Raw genomic sequence first — 16,186 nt, forward strand, 5'->3', positions numbered from 1 at the left:
TGTTGTAGTTAATGCGTCATTTTTCTTAACATAATTGGTGATATAGGTTACAAGCAAGTCTGGTGCTGAACAGAAATTGCTCCTTTGTTTATTGTGCATAAATAGTGAATTGTCCTGACACAATATTGTGTTTCGCTTCTGTTATTATGGTACATTGACAGAAACATATACTTTTATTCACAGGATAAAACAGGTGTTTTGTATCACTAATTGTCCAGTACGATTACAGCATACAATATTATTGTCACTGCTACATTTCTGTAACGCGTACCAGAAATTATTTCCACTACTAATTAATTACCGCTGAGCTCAAAGGTTATATTAATAAACGGTTAACGAATGTGTATCTATGACGACGATTTGTGAGACTGGTAAACTTACCTTTGTTCGTATGATGGTCTTTACTTTCTACACGGTGCATTTCAAGGTCCTGCACCCATCCGTCGGTAAACTGTACCTGGGCTTGTTGCAGTGACCTGAAGTTACTAAAAACTTCATGAGTGCATGCACTCACTCCAAGAACCGTATGATTATAAATATGAGCGTGGTGAAAGTTGGGCAGCACGCTGACGTCTTTGGTCCCTCTGTGTGCTCGTAAGGGTCTGACCCTTTCACTCCTTTGATTTTTTCCTCGTATCTTTTCTTTGTCTTTTCGTCGAGTCTGTCTTTGTAGGGACCGGCATTGTTCTCCTTTTGTTTTGTACATTTCTTTTTTGTGCAGCAAAGAAAAAACAAGAAGGTATTGGAACCGGAGAATGAACATTTTGCGGTGCTGCAAATGCTTGCATTTGATGCGGTACTTGGATTGTTTTGCCACGAGTTCCCGGCATGCAATGCGCGAAAATCACGTGATTGCTAAACAAGGGGGAGGGTGCATCCGGCCTCCTCGGCTGTAATTGGTCCAGCCCAGAGTCGATCATGACCAATTGGCCAATCCAACACCTTTCATTATATATACCCTTCCTTAAAAAAAAAAAATCCATCGGCCCATAAAAACAAAAAATCGCCAGCTATGGATCAGGGGTGTCAAACTCAAATACATAGTGGGCCAAAATTCAAAACTGGAACAAAGTCGCAGGCTAACGTTAATATTTATTGAAATATATTTATTCCTCCAGATATAAGAATGAATCTTTTCTCAAACACGTTTTGCTGAAAAACTGAATATGGAACAAGTTCTGCTCCAATTATTTGGGTAAAGATAAAAAACACTTTGATGGTCAATAAGTGAAAGTGAAAACGTGATAAACCAATAATATAATTAATAAATAATAAATAATTATATTTTTTGATAAGTGAAGTTCACTGAACTGAAAGGAAATTTTGGTTTGATGATGGTTGACATGTTTTCCAAATAGAAGTTTTTCCTCTAGTGAGGAGATGCAGGTGCAGCAGAGCATTGCTGGAAGAAATGATCCCAAGGGTGGAATCTCCTGAGAAATCTTCAGAGACCCAGCGAGAAGTAGGGACCATAGCTGACAGCCCAGGCAGGGGTTGAGGTCAAAGGTCATGCTGTTTGGGGACCTACTGGTCATCATGAGAAGATTCTGGAACCACAGCAATGACCATAAAGCTGCACTGGATGGAGAGCTGTGCCACGGGGCTTTCCAGAGGTAATCACGAGGAGATTGTGGACAACATGTGAAATGAGATAAAAGCTCTTTATCAGTAACGTTTACAACTTCTGGCAGGTTAATGTCTGAACTTTGGAGTGAAACACACCCTTAGTTACAGGAAATAACACCACTGTCTGTAACTAAGTGAATCCACCTTAACACCACCTGTGTGTGTGTGACTGCATTACACTCCCACTGCTGGGAACCTGAACAAGAACCAGAACAAAGTCTAAAATAGAAGCTGACAAACAGCTGCACCACCGAGTGACACTTTATTTTATAAACTTCACAACAGGTTTCATGTTGTGACCTGTGGAGGTGAAAAGACACAAAACCTGTTTTACAGCTTTTGAGCTGCAGGCAGGATTGAAACACACCTTAGTTAAAAGTCAAACAGCAACATTTGTCTCCTCCCCTCATGTCACTCAAATGCGACAAACCAGGAAACAGGAAGTTCTTTGTCCTCAGTAAAGAGAGACGCACAGACGATCAGACTGAGCTCAGACCAAACTAGCAGCTTCCTCTGAGTGAGTCCAGCTACAGGAGAGAAAAGTGGAAAACTCCAACACTGCTGCTTCAAGCTGCTGACGCTCCACACACTGAATGTGAGTTTGAGCAAAAACACGACTCAAAGGAAGTTTCAGTGAAGGTGGTAGAGGAGGGAGGGGAGCCAGGACTGACTGTACTTCCTGTCTGCTGTTTTCAGCTTCACTCACAGACTCAATGGCTTCCAGATCAGAGGAGGATCTCTGCTGTCCGGTCTGTCAGGAGGTCTTCAGAGATCCTGTTCTTCTGTCATGTAGCCACAGCTTCTGTAAAGACTGTCTGAAAAGATGGTGGAGAGAGAGACCAACACACGAGTGTCCAGTTTGTAACAGAAGATCTTCAAAGGAGGATCCACCTTTAAGTCTGGCTTTAAAGAACCTGTGTGAGTCGTTCTTACAGGAGAGAGATCAGAGAGCTTCAGAGGCTCTCTGCAGTCTGCACTCTGAGAAACTCAAACTCTTCTGTCTGGACCATCAGCAGCCAGTGTGTGTCGTCTGCAGAGACTCAGAAAAACACACCAATCACAGAGTCAGACCCATCGATGAAGCTGCACAACAACACAAGAAGGAACTTCAGGAAACTCTGGAGCCCTTAAAGAAGAAGTTAAAGGTTTGTGAAGAAGTTCAAGTGAAGTTTGATCAAACAGCAGAACACATTAAGGTCCAGGCCCGACACACAGAGAGGCAGATTAAGGAGCAGTTTAAGAAGCTTCACCAGTTTCTAGCAGAGGAAGAGGAGGCCAGGCTGGCTGCACTGAGGGAGGAAGAGGAGCAGAAGAGTGGGATGATGAAGGAGAAGATGGAGGCTCTGAGCAGAGAGATAGCAGCTCTTTCAGACACAGTCAGAGCCACAGAGGAGGAGCTGAGAGCTGAAGACGTCTCATTCCTGCACAACTACAAGGCTGCAGTGGAAAGAGTCCAGCGCTGCCCCCTGCTGGATGATCCACAGCTGCCCTCAGGAGCTCTGATAGACCAGGCCAAACACCTGGGCAACCTGACCTTCAACATCTGGAACAACATGAAGGACATGGTCTCCTACACTCCTCTCATTCTGGACCCAAACACTGCTCATCCAAAACTCATCTTGTCTGAAGATCTGACCAGTGTGAGACGAGGAGGAGAGAAGCAGCAGCTTCCTGATAATCCAGAGAGGTTTGATTATTACGGCTCTGTCCTGGGCTCTGAGGGCTTTAACTCAGGGACTCACAGCTGGGATGTTGAAGTTGGAGACAGTACAATGTGGGCACTGGGTGTGTTAGCAGAGTCTGTGCAGAGGAAGGGACTGGGCATGCTGTTTGGATTATGGAGAATATGGTTCTTTTTAGGTAACTACTCAGCATGCTCACCATCAGCAGAATCTGCTCTCTCAGTAAAGAAGAAGCTCCAGAGGATCAGAGTGAATCTGGACTGGAACAGAGGAAAGCTGTCGTTCTCTGATCCTGATACTAACACACACATACACACCTTCACACACACTTTCACTCACAGGATGTTTCCATACATTAACACTGATGGTAAAGTGAAGGTGTGTCCGTTGAAGGTGTCAGTGTCAGTGCAGCAGATGAGTTGAGGATGATGATGTTTCTAATGTTGTTTCCTGTCAGTGAGTTGAAGCTGTTAAACTGCAGCTGTCCTCCTGCTGCCTCGTTGTTCCAAAGCTCTTTGTTTCTCTTTTAGTTTCACTGTTTCTTTCTGTTTCTGCTGTCCACCTTTTCACATGGAAAATCATTTCACTGTTTCTCACTGAATGACTCCCCAAACTAGATTTGAAATTCTATCAAGTTTCTAATCATTACAAGTGATTCATGTTTCTATTTGATGTGTAAATGGAGATGATTTAGTTTGCTGGGATATGGACTGACATGTGTTGAATGGGAGGAGCAGTTTGTTGTTGTCTTCTTGTCTGTTTATGACAACAATAAATATGTTGTTGAAACAATGATTCATGTTTAACTCCATATATGAAATGTTTCTGATCTTTGAATTCTGTTTGATTAAAGACTTTCTTCATGACACAAATGAGATTTCAGTGTATTAATAGAACTAAATAAGCTCAGAGTTGAAAGGCTGGAGTATTATGTACGTGCTTCACTGTCAGGATCTTCAGGGGGATTCAAAGGGAAACATCAAACTGCTGTAAGAAATAAACTGTGTGAAAATAGAAATGCAGGGAAACATCCATTAAGTGAACAAAGTCCAAAGAAATAAACTTGGACTGTTTTTTGAAGCCTAAATAAAATGTGAATAAACTTTATAGATACATTTGAAACCAGCTACTCTGTGACTTTACACACTCACACAGTAACAGAGCTGATTCCTGATTGGACCATTACAGAGTTAGACTTCTTCTCTGGCTGTGGATTGGTTCGTCAGGATTTCCCCCTTTACAGGTTTAAAAACAATCTCTGTTTTTACATTTTTTGACCTCCTTCTTGTGTCTAAAGGTGAAGCAGCACCAGCCTCCTCTGATCCTCATGTTGTAGCTCTGTGTGTCCAGCAGGGGGCAGAACACCTCCAAACTGTGCCAGCAGCTCTCACTGTGAGCTCAGACGTTTGTGGACACTCAGTTTGTTTGAACATAGTAAATAATCAGAGCTTCTCACACTGTTTATGGGGACACCACCTGCCCGAGGGTGTACTGTGTCAGAGAGGTGGTGTATGGTGCTGGGTGTAGTCTCTCTGCTGGTTCACAGTTTTTACTGAGGAGCTGTGTTCATGTCAGGAAGGTTTCGTCTGATCACTGTGGTGCAGTTTGGTTTACTCTGTTTCTGAGTGTTTGTAGGATCAGTCTCTGCAGGTCACCTGATACCTGGCAGTGAAGTGTTTATGAATCAGCTCCGTCAGATTTAATCCAACAGAATAACATGTAAAACACTCCAGGGCTTTTACTCTGAAACTTTCTCCAGAGCTGTCTGGAGTTTTCTTACATTAAAATATTCTGGGATTACCAGACTGTCCACATCATGTGTCCTACCAAAACTTTCATCCACAAATATACCCTGACATTAAACCCAAATAGATCTGAGAGCGAGTCATTAGTATCAGTACTGTGTGTGTGTGTGTGTGTGTGTGTGTGTGTGTGTGTGTGTGTGTGTGTGTGTGTGTGTGTGTGTGTGTGAGAGAGAGAGAGATATTCAGGTAACTTACTGGGTTACTGCACATGCTCACACCTTTTCAGAACAACGGGTGCAGTTTGGTGTTTTACTGCCTCCTGCTGGAACAATGATGGCAGCTCTCAAGACTTTATTGGTTATTGTCATTTCGTGTTACACAGCCTGAAACGAAATACTGTTCCTCAGCAGCCTCTACAGTGCAATAACCAATATATTTTAAAAAGAATAAATACAGTTTAAAGGGAATAAGTTTAAAAAAGAGCAGCAAAAAAGGCATAAATAGCTTAAAATCTAAGTTCTAAAAAAACCTCCAGTTTTTATTAATATTTTATTATTTAATAACAGATGGAAATTAGCCTTTGGCTATAAATCTTTTTTTTTACATTTATGTTCATTAACATAATAAATCCTAAATAAATAAACAAATAAATAAATAAAAATAAATCAAATTATTATAAACTAAAAATATTTTTTACGTGATATACGACTGCAGTGCTTCGTCCATGACCTCCTGAAGGTAAAGGGCCCAAAGAGCCAATCAGCAGCTCTGAAACAGGAAATATGACTCATGGAGAAGTTCACAACAGTTTCAGCTGCCAATTGTACTCATCACCATGGAGACTGTCTCCATGGTGGAGGCAGAGTGACAGTGTTGTAGATGCTGCATTTTGAAGCCTCAGTGTTTATATTTTTGTTCACAGCCATGTAGACAGAGAGGCAGAGAGAGACAGTGCTGTCACTGTCTCTCTCTGCCTCATTGTTCTGACACGCACATTGACGACTATTGACACACTACACACTAACTACACAAGATTTGCGCTAAACGTCTCAAATCTCTCACATCTCAAAGCACCGCCGTCACTCCTAAAACTTCCCCCCGTTTCTTAACAACTAGATGCCACGTTGCCATATCATTTTTTGATTGGTTGACATGGTACATTTTTCCACCAATAGGAAAGGGTGGAGTTTTTTGGGTTTTTGGTTTTTTGTTTTTGCTCACAGGCTTTCGAGCGTTTTCCTTATAAAACGCTGTTTTTACCGTCTCTTCCCGCAGTAAATATAAACAACGATATTATTCAGGAAGAAAAACAAACATTGCAGATATTTTTATCATAACTCTGGTTTTACGTGGCCGATCAACACAATTTAAAAACTGGTATAAAGTCCACACTGTTTCCGTCAGTTGTTCGTCTGTCCTGCTCACATCTCCAATGGTTGTACACGTTGTCATTAACGTGGCTTCACTCCACATCAGCCGCTTTGCTAAAACACCGGTGTCGGCACATAAGGACGCTGTCATAGCCTGTCAACGACGTTGATTAGCTGCGTATATACGAATGTGAATCGCATTATTGGCTGGACTATGGGATAAGGTGGCATCGTTCTAATCCCATACGGGAGCAGCCAGTCACTCACTGACTAACACTGCAAAACAGAATTGTTAACGTTTTAATTTTAATTTAAATTCAGGTTAGATGTTTTTCTGTGCGCAGAGACCGTGCCAGCAGTGCACAATTGCTCACGTGCGCAGTTTAGAGGGAACATTGCTGGTCATCCATGTTTCTTTCATGCTCTGTGGTAAAAGTGCATCAGTCTGCAGCTCTGTGGCTTTTTCCTTCTTCTTTTTCTCAGAAACATCCTGTTTTCTTTGTGCTCAGTCTGTTTCACAACAGAGATGTTAAGATTTAAAAAATAATAAAGGTAATAAACACACAGGTCAAAGGTCAGAGTCACAGGAATTAGGAAACAGTTCAGTTTCTTCCATTTGAAATGTTTCAGTTTTTTTGCTTGATCAGTTCACACTTCTCTCTGTGAACGACTTCAGTGCTTCGTCCATGACCTCCTGAAGGTAAAGGGCCCAAAGAGCCAATCAGCAGCTCGGAAACAGGAAACTCATGGAGAAGTTCACAACAGTTTCAGCTGCCAATTGTACTCAGCACCATGGAGACTGTCTCCATGGTGGAGGCAGAGTGACAACAGCAGTGCGCAATTGTGCACGTGCCCAGCTTAGAGGGAAGATTGCTGATGGGCCTTGTTGACCAGGCTGGAGGTGTTAATTGACAGATTCTCAGAGATGTGGGTCCCCAAGAACTTAAGCTGGAGACTCGTTCAACAGCTGTGCTATTTATGTAGTAATATCAGGGAAAATCCTCATGTTTATGCACCGCTTTGTGTGTTAGAGCATTCTTCCAGTGAAGGAGTTTAGGCTTGAGGTGAAGAGAAAGATGATGATGTCGAAACAACATAACAATACAACAAAAGTCACCTCAAGGCACTTTTTATTGTTAGGTAAAGCTGAGAGGCGAGTTACACCCTGGACAGGTCTGCAGTCTGTCACAGGGCTAGCACAGGGAGATGGACAACCGTTCAAACTCACATCTACACCAATGGGAAATTTAGAATCATCAATTAAGGTAACCTGGATTGGACTCTCCCTTATTTGTGTCTTGTGATACTGGCCAGGGCCTGATTACAGGTCCAATGTGGTGTAATTCACCTTTATACCTTAAAGTTGGTTTCAGTCAGGTCATAAATCCGTCTTTTACGTCACTGACACAAGACAGATGCCAATTATCAGCGCCGGAAAAGACATCGTGAACATTTCCTGGCCATTCAGTGTAGATGTCAGTGAAACTGATGGAAAGACAAAGCTCAAGAAACGTGAACATTTTATTTGTACTGTACAATCTGTAGATTCTGACAGAAATCTGCAACTATCCTTTGAAGCACCGCTCCTCTAAAACAGCAATAAGGATAATTATTAGGCCATTTGTAAATAACAAAGTAAATTTATAACTTAAAACAAAATTGGGAAACGTGAAGTCCGAAACAAGTCTTCATATTAGCCCTTTAAAGCCAGTCAGAGCGGGCGCGCTCCATTTTGCGTAGCTATTTTTAAAACCTGTTAGCACTGCAACCACGTAAGCTAGCGCAATACTTTTTTTTTGCATATGAAACCAGAGGAGTTGTACTTACATCTTATGCCATCAGCTTGTCCTCGGTCACAGTTTCCTTCCACATATAGCTTTGCAAAAACTGCATAAAAAGCACTTGCAGCAACAAAAACAGAATATTCCAGAAACACACTTTGCCGATCCAATCAGCTGTTCATAACACTTCCTACATTGGAATAGACGTCAGCGTGAACTTTTGCATGTCCGCCATTACCTGCCCGAAACCGGAAGTGACGTCATTTTCACTAAAATGTAGTTTTTTACCATCATGGCCTCATGAGCCTATACTGGTGTTTTTAAAAGTTATCTTTGACTTCATGACTTTCTGTGTTGTTTCTGGGATGCTTAGAAGTCAAATTGCACTGCTGGAAATAATTTATTTTGATGCATATGCTGCTTTTCTGCAAATCTGCATTATAATATTTATTTTTGTTTTTCCTGCAGTATATAAAAATGGTGTATTTCAAAAATAAAACTATGAAGACACTCAAAATAAATTTCCTGTGGTGGGAAACTATTTTGTGCAACTTTTGTGTATTTACAGTTTTGAGGGATAAGCCTCTTAAATTTCTCTAACTAGAAATATATGTTAAAAAAACAAAAACGATTTTCAATTGTTTTGTAGTTTATTGCACTTTTTTGCAATTTATGTAATTACTATGCACTTAATGCAGATATTGTCACTGGTGGAGTTGGCTGGTGAGCGACACTCAGCCTCTGGGGAGGCCCTAGAGGGAGCAATTGTCTCAGAGACGTCCAGCTTAAGAGAACCAGCAAAAGTGACGAGTAAGGTAAGCGACCCATGTTGTAGGTGACGTCAGACGCCGGAGAGTTGGCGGAATTTAAAAAAAGCAAAAGCAAATGGTAGCTTAGACTTTAACAAAGGTTTTTCAAGCTTCAGTATTACCAAATATACTAATCGATTGTCATATAACTAACAACATCTGTTTTATCATCTCTAACACCCTGGAGGACAACGGGGAGAGTTTAGACGCTCTCCAAGATTACATCGACCGCTGTTTTCAAGATTTAGTAATGAGGAAGGCCCAGAGTACATCCTCCCCGACCAAAATTGAGACGCCGTCATCGAAGAGATGTCGCCCGGCAGAATCCCCCGGTACAACATCGCCTGCCGGCAAAGACATCGCAGACATCCTGGAGTCAATCGACAAGCGATTGTCCAGTTTCGATGCGAGGCTGGCCCTGGTGGAGATTTTACACCGGGAATTTAAATCTCTGAGAGAATCCCTGGAATTCAGCCAGCAGCAGGTGGAAACGCTTGCCGCTGAAAATGCCACGCTACGGGAGTCGGTCAAATCTCTCACCGATAACGTGACCCAGCTAAACATTGAAAATAAAAAAATAAAAGAGTCCGTTATCGATCTACAAGCCCGTAGCATGAGAGATAATCTTGTGTTTTCTGGTATTCCAGAATCTACCGGAGAGGACGCGGAGGCAACGGTGAAAAGCTTCATCAAAATCCACCTGAAGCTGCCGGAGGACACCGTAAAGAACATCGACTTCGATAGAGTACATCGCTTGGGGGGCGTTCGATCGCGGACTGGGAGACCACGGCCTATCGTGGCCAAATTCGGGCAATTCAAGCAAAAGGAACAGGTGAAGAGTCGCGGCAGAGAGCTGAAAGGAACGGACTTCAGCGTGAACGACCAGTTCCCCAAAGAGATCCTGGAACGACGCAAGGTCCTGTTCCCAGTTCGACGTAGCTTTATCCAGAAAGGCTCCCGTGCTGTCATCGCTGTGGACCGGCTCTACGTGGATGGACAGCTGTACCGCGACCCCGGCACCACACCGTGGTTATATTGACTGCACTCCAGATAAGAAACCGCTACACTCTTTTCTTATTCACTCACACGTTTTCCTTTAACATTTGTTTAACCTAGTAATATCAATGTGATATCATAGCAGATATAACACCGTCACCCTCCGTCATTACTTTAATTGGAATGTTTCCGTTTCGTTTCTTTCTTTTTTTTTGTTGCTCACAGTTCATGTGGTTTCTCTCTTTTTCTTGTCTTTCACTGCTGTGATCACCTACTTCCCCACTCACCTACAAACAACACCCTCTATTTCTCCATATTTTCACACCACGATCACGCAAACACATCCGCTCAACGGCAGCACATTCACAACAGCCTCACAGCACGCACAGACTTGCAGGACACATAACACAAGCCACGCTTGTTCATATTAGTGAATATTCACACACATAGTCAGACTTATGGAGCCTCTCACCACACTTTTTTTCCCTCTCCCTCTCTTTCTATTTGCAAACAAGGGATGTTTCCACATCCTCTCCACCTGTCTAAACGAAACACCCAGCGTACATCATTAGACATACACACACAATTATGGGCATTCTGAGGCTTGTCACATGGAATGTAAATGGAGCTGGCACCAGAGGAAAGAGGTTAAAGATATTTAACCAGCTTAAAAAACTACAGGCAGATGTTGTTTTATTACAAGAAACTCACAGACCTGTCACAGGTTTAAACGAACTTAAAACACCTGAGTTTCCTAACGTGTTTGCAGCCTATTATAATTCTAGACAACGGGGAGTAGCAATTTTAATACATAAAAATGTTAATTTTACAGTACTCGATACAGTTATAGATCCAGAGGGTAGATTTCTAATTATTAAACTATCAATATTGAACAAAAAACTATGTATTGTAAGTATATATGGTCCAAATGTTGATGAACCCTCATTCTTCCACGGATTTTTTAGTGCACTCTCTGAACACCTCGATTGCGCACTCATTCTTGGCGGTGACCTCAACCTTGGACTAAATGAAGAAATGGATAGGCTCAACACAACAGGAACTCAGCGCAATTGGCAGTCCACAAATATAATCAAACAGTATATGAGCGACTTTGGCCTTCGCGATGCATGGCGCTCCCTTCACCCCAACAATAAGGAATATACTTTTTTCTCGCATGTTCATCACTCTTACTCTCGTCTGGATTATTTTTTGGTCAGCAGCTCACTGCTGAGTGACATTTCAGACACTGAGATTCATCCTATAGCTATCAGTGATCATGCTCCTGTATCTTTAAAACTAATGCACAAGAATAATACTACGCCAAGTAAAAACTGGAGATTTAATACATCACTGCTTAAAGATGAAGACTTTATCAAATATTTTAAAAAGGAATGGACTTCATACTTAGACTTTAATGACACTCCCGGAATATCTGCGTCTGTTCTATGGGAAGCAGGAAAAGCTGTGATGAGAGGTAAAATAATTTCTTTCTCATCACACAAAAAGAAAGAAGAAAACAACAACATTCAGGAATTAGAAAAAAACCATCAAATCACTAGAAGAAGCCTACGCGTGCAACCAAGATCAGGAAACATTGAACAAAATATGCAAAACAAAACTAGAATTAAATGAAATTATTAATAAAAAAACACAATTCCTTATACAAAGACTTCGCTTGCAGAATTTTGAACACAGTAACAAATCAAGTCGATATCTAGCTAACCAGTTAAAAATAAATAAAGAAAAAACAACTATATGTGCTGCTAAAGATTTATCGGGGAACACAATATATGACCCCGGAAGAATAAACAACATTTTTAGGGATTTCTATGAAACTTTATACTTACCACAAATAAACCCATCTAAAAATGAAATTGATCTGTTTCTTGACAACGTAACTCTCCCAAAATTACTAGACAGTCAAGCAATGGAACTGGATTCGCCACTGACACCAAGTGAATTCCAGGAAGCCCTGATAAGTATGCCCAATAATAAGGCTCCAGGTCCAGACGGCTTCCCTGCAGAATTCTACAAAGAATTCTGGACAATTCTGGCACCAGTATTCCACAGCATGTTGCAGGAAATCGAGGAAAAGGGCAGACTACCACCAAATATGAATTCTGCCAACATTAGTCTCCTGCTAAAACCAGGCAAAGACCCTTTATTTCCCTCAAGCTATCGTCCAATTTCTCTTTTAAATGTAGACCTTAAAATAATCTGCAAAGCTCTCTCAAAGAGATTAGAGAAAATAACCCCCCTCTTAATTCACCCTGACCAAACTGGTTTCATAAAAGGTCGGCACTCCTCAACAAACACTCGTAGATTACTTAATTTAATAGACTACTCATACAATAAAAACATTGAAACCATAATATTATCTCTAGATGCAGAAAAAGCATTTGACAGAGTTAACTGGAAATTTTTATTCGCAACTTTACACAAATTTGGTTTCGGAAACTCTTTTATAAACTGGATAAGAATATTATACAATTCCCCAACAGCTCGTATCAGAACAAATGACCAGACATCCTCCAGCTTCTGTCTCCTGAGGGGCACCAGGCAGGGATGCCCACTCTCCCCTTCACTTTTTGCAATTTTTATCGAACCTCTAGCAGCAGCATTTAGACAGGCTACAACAATTAAGGGCATAAAATGTAAGAACATAGAACATAAAATCAGTCTCTATGCGGATGATGTGTTGCTTTTTCTGCAAAACACACAAACCAACCTCTCTGAGGTAATTACTCTAATAAACTGGTTTTCAAGAGTTTCAGATTATTCAATTAACTGGCCAAAATCTACAGTTCTCCCCATTAACTGCTCTTTCCATAATTCTTCCTCTGCCCCACTGCAATCTGGAAATATTAAATATTTAGGTATTAATGTTTCTCCTAAGCTCTCAGACTTAACTAAATTAAATCACATCCCACTTCTAAAGAAAGTAGAAGGCGATCTGACTAGATGGAAATCTTTACCCATATCACTCATGGGAAGGGTCGCCACTATAACAATGATGATCTTGCCAAAAATAAATTACTTATTTTTGATGATCCCTAACAAACCATCACAAGATTGGTTCAGATTTCTGGATTCATATATTTCCAAATTCCTTTGGAAAGATAAACCCCCGCGTATCAGCTTAAAAACGCTACAAAGAACCAAGGATAGAGGAGGATTAGATCTGCCTAATTTTCACCAATACTTCTTAGCCAACAGGCTTCAGTTCATCTCAGAATGGTCAAAACATACCTTCCTAGATGAGCCCTGGCTAGATGTTGAACAGGCACTATGCAAGGATCTAGAGATTTCAGACCTACCATTTATTAGCTCAAACATCAAAAGACATGAATGCTTTAAAAGTATCAACATCAGCTCCTCTCTGACAGCATGGTGGGAGTTTCTAAAAATATCGGACTCTTCACTAATCCCATGCAAACGTACTCCTATCTGGAATAACCCTGACATATTACAAAACAATAATATGATTAACTTCCCAGAATGGAGTTGTAAAGGAATTAAATACTTAGAACATATATTGGAGGGAACAGAATTGATCCCATTTGACAGACTAGTTGCACAATATGGGATCAACAAGAAAATTTTTTTAGAATATCAACAAATTAAATCCATTATAAAAAAGAAATTTAACCTCAGTCAAGTTGAATTACAAACACCACCAAGTGCGGCACATTTCCTTACTCTTAAATCCCCCAAATTATTATCTAAAATATATAGAACACTTTCTAAATTAGATGAATCAATATCCCTTCCTATTGCAAAGTGGGAAGCAGATTTATCAGTCAGTTTAGACCAAAACTTCTGGTCTCAGGTATGCTTAAAAACTTTTAAATTGATTAAAAATCCCAGTCTGCAATTAATACAATACAAAATACTACATAGAGTGCACTATACAGGTCATCGGATGTTCAAGATGGGCTTTACATCTTCCAACAACTGCTCACACTGTCAAAACAATACACCAGACAATTACATCCACGCTCTTTGGTTCTGTCCACCAGTGCAGAAGTTTTGGCGCGAGATATGTGAAGACTTATCAAAGTGTCTGAAATGTAACATTCCAACTTCCCCCTTAGTGTGTTTGTTGGGCAGCTTAGATAATGTCACTTCAGAAAACAATATAGCCCATATGGTTTTCACTGCCCTATGCATAGCCAAGAAAACTGTCCTCATGAACTGGAAAAATAAAAACAATCTTAATTCTAACCAATATAGAAATTATCTATTAGATTACATTAGTTTTGATACAGCCTCGGCCACCACATCAGATCAATTGCTCTGGGCTCCTTTGATCGGCTCCATCACCTAGTGGGGGTGGGGGGTCATAGTTTGGTCCCGCCTTCAATGTTGTGATTGGTGTGGGGGCAGGGACAGACTTAGGGCGTCGGGGGGTTCCCCGGAGGCATCTTCCTTGGGGGGCTCAACCCGGGGTAGCGGTCATGTCCGGTTGGGGGCTCTTTTCTGACCATTTCCTCGTGGCTGCGTGCAGCGGGGCTAGGGGAGGGTCTGTGATGATGGACGTGGGTTACTGACCTGGTAGCCTGTCTGCCCCTGGGTGGGTCCGGGATGGGCGTGAGGGTCTGGGGGCGCTCCATCTCTGGGCCGGGGCCCTGGCTGGGCCTCGGGGCCTTGGGTCCTGGTTTGTGTGTTGCCGGGGTTGTGGGCGGGTGGGTGCATGGGAGCCCATCCCTGGCGCAGGGTGTCGCCGGTGTGTCGAGTCGCCTGTGGGGCTCTTCAACCGGTGGGGGAGATTGTTACACCTTGCAGGAGCTTTCCTCCCCTCAGGAACTCTCTGCAGGAGGGGGAGATACAGGAGAGGTGGAGGAAGATCTCAGCCTGGGCGTCTACTGTCTCATGTAGTCTGGATGATGAGTGGATGGTGGGGTGGGTGCAGTTTTCTCTGTGGTGGGGTTGGGTGGACTGTCCCGGGCTCTGTGGGGCCGGGGGGCGCTGCTGCGCTGGGCCCCGGTCTGGATGGGCCTGGGCCCCCTTTTCCCTGGCGGGTCGCGGAGTGTGGGAGTGCCTACTGGGGTCAGCGGGGGAGCTGGCCCCAGGGAGGGGTCACTGCCCCTCCCTTCCTTCCCTCCCCATCTCCAGCTGCCTCCCTCCTCCCGCTCCACCACAACCACCCACACATGCAGGGCCTTGGAGTAGGGGTATGTCACCAGGATGCAGAGGAGGCTACCCCCCCCTCTGTCCCCTTCTGGCTGCCTCTGCCTCAATTTTATCCCACAACTTAGACATTCACATTACTCACACCCTCATTACACATACATATAGGATCTTGGGGGTGGGCACAATACACGGAGTCCAAGTTACCATCAGGGTGTACACCTCACCCCTGGCATCGTTGCCCACCTCTCAATTTTAAATACATGTAGACATTGAGGGCTAACAGGAGGGACTATGCGCTTACCTGCTGCTCTCTGGCAGGTAGCTCTATGCCCTCCTGGGTTTTAATTGCACCTTAGAACACACATGCGTCAACACTACTATGAGCGGGTGGAGGGAGGTTTGGAGTCTTCTCTCACCCCCGTTCTCTGCGGCCTGCTAGAGCGGGGGGGCTAGGAGGAGTTGGCCGTCCGGCTGCGGTCTGGGGTGTGGGGCCTCCCTGCTGCTGCGGAGTCGGGGCGGTCTGCCTCTCCCCACCGCAGGGAAAAGGGTAACACCACCTGGGTCTGGGTGCAGTTCCCCCCTCCAGGGGCAAGGGTACCTAGACCCGGTTTGTAGAGTACGCTTGGGGAGTGTGATCGCGTATACAGTGTCTCTTTATATTTGTCTCCACGTCGGTTGAGTGTGAAGTGCACATGAGAGCATGAGGGTGGGAATGGATGTTTGTGTCTGTGTGTGCCTGTATGTTTGTGTCTATATGTCAGGTTGGGTATCAGACGCCACCTCTCTGGGGACATCTCAGGCCTTCCAAGGTTTGGAGGCCTATCTCCACCCACCACCACTTCTCCTGCCGGTGGCGGACTCCCTCAGGTGTCGGTGCGTTGGTGGTTCTTTGTATCTGGGGGTGGGCGTCCGGGTACACACCGGCTCACTCCTTGGCGGCCGCTTATTGGGGCTCGCTCGGGCCACTTCGGAGGTGGGGTGCCCCCGGCCTCTCGGCCTGGGGCTCGGTCACTCAGGCACAGCTGGCTGCCGGCGGAGCTCACG

The 16,186-nt window shown here is 43.3% G+C and overlaps 1 pseudogene across 1 annotated transcript; it reads left to right on the plus strand.

Moving 5' to 3' along the window:
• The first annotated feature begins 2,150 nt into the window (after window positions 1-2,150).
• LOC308384629 (nuclear factor 7, brain-like) lies at window positions 2,151-3,853 on the plus strand (annotated as a pseudogene). Its single transcript has 2 exons — window positions 2,151-2,221; window positions 2,323-3,853. The product of its transcript is annotated as a nuclear factor 7, brain-like (transcript).
• Window positions 3,854-16,186: the final 12,333 nt, after the last annotated feature.

This window comes from Rhamphochromis sp. 'chilingali', assembly GCF_963969265.1.
Source record: "Rhamphochromis sp. 'chilingali' genome assembly, chromosome: 1".
NCBI classification, from domain to species: Eukaryota; Metazoa; Chordata; class Actinopteri; order Cichliformes; family Cichlidae; genus Rhamphochromis; species Rhamphochromis sp. 'chilingali'.